General features: G+C 45.7%; 1 protein-coding gene across 1 annotated transcript in view; it reads right to left on the bottom strand.

The window, feature by feature from the left end:
- Positions 1 to 1945: 1945 nt before the first annotated feature.
- Positions 1946 to 6000, bottom strand: part of LOC118364187 (neuroendocrine convertase 1-like) — a 153715-nt gene continuing 149660 nt past the window's right edge. The window contains exon 15 of the mRNA XM_052489300.1: positions 1946 to 2106. The gene's annotated coding sequence lies outside the window, so the exon portion shown is untranslated. The remainder of the gene's footprint in view (positions 2107 to 6000) is intronic.

The following is a 6000-nucleotide window of genomic DNA, read 5'->3' as shown; positions in this document are numbered from 1 at the left end:
CAACATGTAAAGTGTTGGTCCCATGTTTCATGAGCTGAAATAAAAGATCCCAGAAATGTTCCATATGCACAGAAAGCTTATTTCTCTAAAATGTTGTGCACAATTTTGCTTACATCCCTGTTAGTGCAAACACAATGCAAAAGAAGTCTCAAGTTTCGAGGGAGCGTGCAATTGGCATGCTGACTACAGGAATGTCCACCAGAGCTGTTGCCAGAGAATTTAATGTAAATTTCTCTACCATACGCCGCTTCCAACATTGTTTTAGAGAATTTGCCCGTATGTCCAGTCGGCCTCACTACCTCAGACCACGTGCAACCATGCCAGCCCAGGACTTCCACATCCGGCTTCTTCACCTGCAGGATCATCTGACACCAGTCACCCGGACAGCTGATGAAACTGTGGGTTTTCAGAACCGATGAATTTCTGCACAAAATTCTTTACCTGACTGCAGTTCGTTGTCGTAATCAACTTCAGTGGGCAAATGCTCACCTTCGATGGCCACTGGCATGCTGGAGTAAAGTCCTTGAAATTGTTGCATGTTGCTGTTGATACTTTTGATTTAGTTCCACAGCCATTCTTTTGTAAAATTCCACAAAAAACATCTAGCTGAATGAACATTAGAAACAAATTCAGTAAACCCCCCCCCCCACACACACACACAAATACACGCACGCACACACCAGCAGCATACCACTATATACTCTCCTCACACTAATTTCCCCAATGGATGAAACCTACAGCAGTCTTAGCTTGGTATCACTCTCTCTGTCCAGAGAAGAAGAGCCGTTAGTTAGAGGAAGCTGACAGAGATGCTTCTTAGAACCGTCCCTCCCCCACTGTCACCCTGGAACAGTAGAGGTCCCCTCCCTAATGGATCAAACAAAGGACATCATTTGTAGGCCAAGTCTTTTTCTGAGCCCCCTCTCCTCAGCTCCGCATACCAATCCAATACAGCCCAAGGAGAAAACCTCAGCGCTAGCGTTTGGACCGGGGGTTAGAAGGTCTGTTTACTCTCCGTCAAGCATCGATTTATTATTTTCTCCAATTTATTTCTCCTCCACGCCTCTGCAATCCATTCAGATCAGCCTCTGGGGGGGGAAACAACCCCAAGAAAGACATTGTCTTCCCAAGTGAACAAGCCCTCAACGTAGCCGAACACTGACACAACTCATCTAGAACACAGATAGAAAACGTGGGCCATCTACACTGACTGACAGTTTAGACTGAAACATACTTCACTAATGGAAAGCTAAGGTTGTCTCCCACTGTGACTGGCTACCGACAGAAAGGCATGAAAGACACCTGGTAAAGCATTGGGCCAGTAACTGAAAAGTTGCTGGTTTGAATCCCTGAGTAAGCAAGTGCCCTTGAGCAAGGCAGTTAACCCCCAACAACAACTGCTCCCTGGGCGCTGATGACATCGATTGAGGCAGCCCCCCCCCCCACACCTCTCTGATTCATAGGGGTTGGGTTGAATGCATTCAGTTGTGCAACTAACTAGGTATCCCCTTTCAAGTACATTGCCTTTGAATTTCCATTGAATAATAAACAGTGCAATCTGTGGCCTCATACTATAATGTATATTTTGTAAATGACGGTAATCATGAACCACCAACACACAAAACAACATTCAAAGTGAGGTAACACTACTCCACACACACACACACACGTAGACGCGCGCAGTTGCTTGAAAGCCATTCGTCACTCTGTCAACGTGAGCAACGCCTGGCACATCCTTACACCTGAAGTTGATCAATGCAGATTTGTCCAGGGGAAATTGAAATCCATAGGAAATTAGGCGGCGCCAGTGATTTATTGTAATAGTAAATCACTGTGTGTAATGTGTACGTGTGTGTGCGCGAGAATGATTGTGTGTATGTGCCAGTGTGTGCAAATGTGTGTGTGTGTGTGTGTATGTGTGCGTGCGTGTGCTGTATACCTTGCGTTGGCGCGGGACGGGGATGTCATCAGTGCCCACCTTCCTGTCTCTTTCTAGCTCAAAGGCCCACTGGATCAGGTCTTGAAGTGGGTCCCTGTCCCAGACGTACAGCCCCGCCCGAGGGACCGGGTGGTATGCCCCCATGGACAAAAAACTCTGCAGGGGCTCTAAGAGAGTGAAAAAAAGGGAGGGGGGTGCACAGAACATCATAATGTTGTATGTGTGCTTATACTTGTGTGTGTGAGTGCATGCATGCGTGCTTTGCGGGTGAGAGAGAGAGAGAGAGAGAGTATGCTTGTGTGCGTGCCTATAAAATTGACACACAAACACACAAACATACATATGTACAAGAACGTATATTATGCATACATGTGTATGACTAAAGGGTGCAGGTTATGAGACTGATTGTGACAGTTAAAGATTCGGCCCTTGCTGTTCTCAGGTACACCGTTCCATCCTGGCTTGTTTTGTCCAGATTTAATTGCTTTTTTTTAATGGGGAAAAAAAGAAGACAACAAGGCGTTCCGACACAGTGGAGGCAGTGTCTAATGGAGAGGGTGTAATTGTGAATGGAGGCATTCATCTGGAGACGTGGCCCATGAATCGCTCTGCACAATGCCCAGCGCCAGGATGCTCAGATCACCATTGCTCACACACACGCACGCACGCACGCACGCACGCACGCACATTCACACAAACGCGCGCGCACAAGCACGCACGCAGACAGACACACATACAGATGCTCAGATCACCACTGTTCAGGGGAGGAGGGTAATCACACCTCCACAGAGAGAGCAGGGAGAGGAGAGGGGGAGGAGGAGAAGAGAGACAGAGACAGGAGGAGGGGGAGGAGGAGGAGAGAGACAGAGACAGGAGGAGGAGGAGGAAGAGAGGAGCTGGTGGGGAGGAGAAGAGGAAGGTAGACTAGAAGAGGAGGAGGGGGAGAAGGATAGAAGAGCCTTGAGAGACAGGGGAGGAGTAGATAAGAAGAGAGGGGAGAGTGGTGAAATGGATGTTTCCTACCATTTGATTTGGGTGAGAGAACCCAGGAGGCATATCAGATAGAGAGCCAGTGCCTATACAAATACACACACATGCATGTGTATGCACGGGCGCATAAGCACACGTTTGTGCACGTACACAAACACTCACACACCCAACCAAGAATAACATAACGGCCTAAAGCCTTACAGACACAACAAAACACATACAGTAGCCTATTGTACAAAAAGCTAAAGAACAACACAAACATATTTAAATGGCTTAAAAATGCAGTAAACCAACAAACAGTAAAGCATCTCCCACACACACACGCACGCACACGCGCACACACACACACACACACACACACACACACACACACACACACACACACACACACACACACACACACACACACACACACACACACACACACACACACACACACACACACACACACACACACACACACACACACACACACACACACAGCACACTTGTCACTAGCGCAGAGCTGCTACTATAGAGGAACATCAGGGACAAACAACTCAATTAAACACACCGTCCCTGTTCAATTACTGCCACATAATCACAGCAATTTACTTTCCCTTACAACACACAACAAGCACGCAGTGAGAGTGAAACACAAGCAGAAACACCCAGACAGCAAAATCACAAAGACATCATCTAGCTGGTTTCATCCTACACATGGAAGTATGCAGCAACATACCTGTTGTCTTAACAGAGCAGCATACTGTACAGAGGGAACACACACACACACGAAGTATGACTGTATTGAGTGGCACCGACTAATAGTTAACTATACCTAATGATGGCTGTAATGATGGTCTATTGTAGCATCTTTAACACCAACAATCTCATCAAGAGGTTAGCTGTTGGACTGACAGGCACAGGGTTGCAGATTCGAGTCACACTTGGAAAGCCCTCAAATTCACTGCAAATGTACAACTCTATGATATCCTTGGTGATGGAACTGGATAGAGATGTGTGTGTATTTTGTGAGTATCTGTGCTTTCGTGTGTTTGTGTGCGTGTGTGTGGATGTGTGTGTGTGTGTGTGAATGTGTTTTTGTGTATGTGTTCATAAAAGTATGTTTTCAGTCTGCAAGTGTTTGCGCAGGCAGATCGCTCAAGAGTGACTTCCAAATTGGAGGTCTATTCATGTCTCGGGGACGTCAGGAAATACTTTCCAAATCAGCCACTAGGTGCAACAGTGAGCGCTGTTATCATCAAAGAGGCTTGGGTTTTGCAAGGCTATTGTGAATGAGGGTAGCGGATGGGCATAATCCCATGACTGGATTGGAAGGTTGCGTGTTTGATCCCATTGCCTGTCACTCGTTTTGAATGGTTTTGTTTTAAACTTATCCCAAACCCTTAACGTAGCCATTCGGAATGACTGCCTAAACGTACTGTTTTAACCCTATCCAAAAACTTTGACCATCTAAAGTTGACGTTTGGAGCAACTTCGAAATTTGACGTTTTGAGAAACATGGATAAATGTCTAATTATGCAGTGAGACTGAGAGCTTGTTGTGTTTGCGTTCCTAGTTCAAAGTGTGTCTTCACACGGACAGCAGATGGACTAACAGCATGACCTACAGCTAGATCCAGGAATGAAGAGATGGATAGAGAGTGAGGAGGGAGGGAGGAAGAGAGAGAGTGGGAACAAAAGAAGTGGTGGGCTATGAAACGGCTTTACGTGTCTCCGTCACAACACCAGCTTCTACCTATTAAACACAGCCCCTGGCCTGAACGGCCTGGTGTGCGTGTGTGAATGTGTGTGTGTGTGTGTGTGTGTGTGTGTACAGTTGAAGTCGGAAGTTTACATACACTTGGGTTGGAGTCATTAAAACTCGTTTTTCAACCACCACACATTTCTTGTTAAGAAACTATAGTTTGACAAGTCAGATAGGACATCTCCATTTTCCAACAATTGTTTACAGACAGATTATTTCACTTACAAGAGTACGCAAGTATAAACACCATGGGACCACGCACCCGTCATACCGCTCAGGAAAGAGACGCGTTCTGTCTCCTAGAGATGAACGTACTTTGGTGCGAAAAGTGCAAATCAATCCCATAACAACAGCAAAGGACCCTGTGAAGATGCTGGAAGAAACAGGTACACAGTAGAACGAGTCAACATAACTATATCAACATAACCTGAATGGCCACTCAGCAAGGAAGAAGCCACTGCTCCAAAACCACCACAAAAAAGCCAGCCTACGGTTTGCACCTGTACATGGGGACAAAGATCGTACTTTTTGGAGAAATGTCCTCTAGTCTGATGAAACAAAAATAGAACTGTTTGGCCATAATGACCATTGTTATGTTTGGAGGAGAAAGGGAGAGGCTTGCAAGCCGAAGAACAACATCCCAACCGTGAAGCACGGGGGTGACAACATCATGTTGTGGGGGTGCTTTGCTGAAGGAGGGACTGGTGCACTTCACAATATAGATGGCAAGTTAAAGCTTGGTCACAAATGGGTCTTCCAAATGGACATTGACCCCAAGCATACATCCCATAGAAAATGTATGGGCAGAACTGAAAAAGCGTGTGCGAGCAAGCTGGCCTACACACCTGACTCAGTTACACCAGCTCTGTCAGGAGGAATGGGCCAAAAAAAAAGGCTACCCAAAACGTTTGACCCAAGTTATAAACAATTTAAAGGCAACGCTACCAAATACTAATTGAGTGTATGTAAACTTCTGACCCACTGGGAATGTGATGAAATAAATAAAAGCTGAAATAAATAATTCCCTCTACTACTATTCTGACATTTCACATTCTTAAAATAAAGTGGTGATCCTAAGACATGAAATGTTTACTAGGATTAAATGTCAAGAATTGTGAAAAACAGAGTTTAAATGTATTTGGCTAAGGCGTATGTAAACTTCCGACTTCAACTGTATGTGTGTGTGTGTGTGTGTGTGTGTGTGTGTGTGTGTGTGTGTGTGTGTGTGTGTGTGTGTGTGTGTGTGTGTGTGTGTGTGTGTGTGTGTGTGTGTGTGTGTGTGTGTGTGTGTGTGTGTGTGAGGGCACTGGGAGCTGATACACACT

The sequence above is a fragment of the Oncorhynchus keta genome, chromosome 31, assembly GCF_023373465.1.
Source record: "Oncorhynchus keta strain PuntledgeMale-10-30-2019 chromosome 31, Oket_V2, whole genome shotgun sequence".
Lineage (NCBI taxonomy): Eukaryota > Metazoa > Chordata > Actinopteri > Salmoniformes > Salmonidae > Oncorhynchus > Oncorhynchus keta.
Note: the sequence above shows the minus strand (reverse complement) of the source record. Positions and strands in the feature narration are given on the sequence as shown.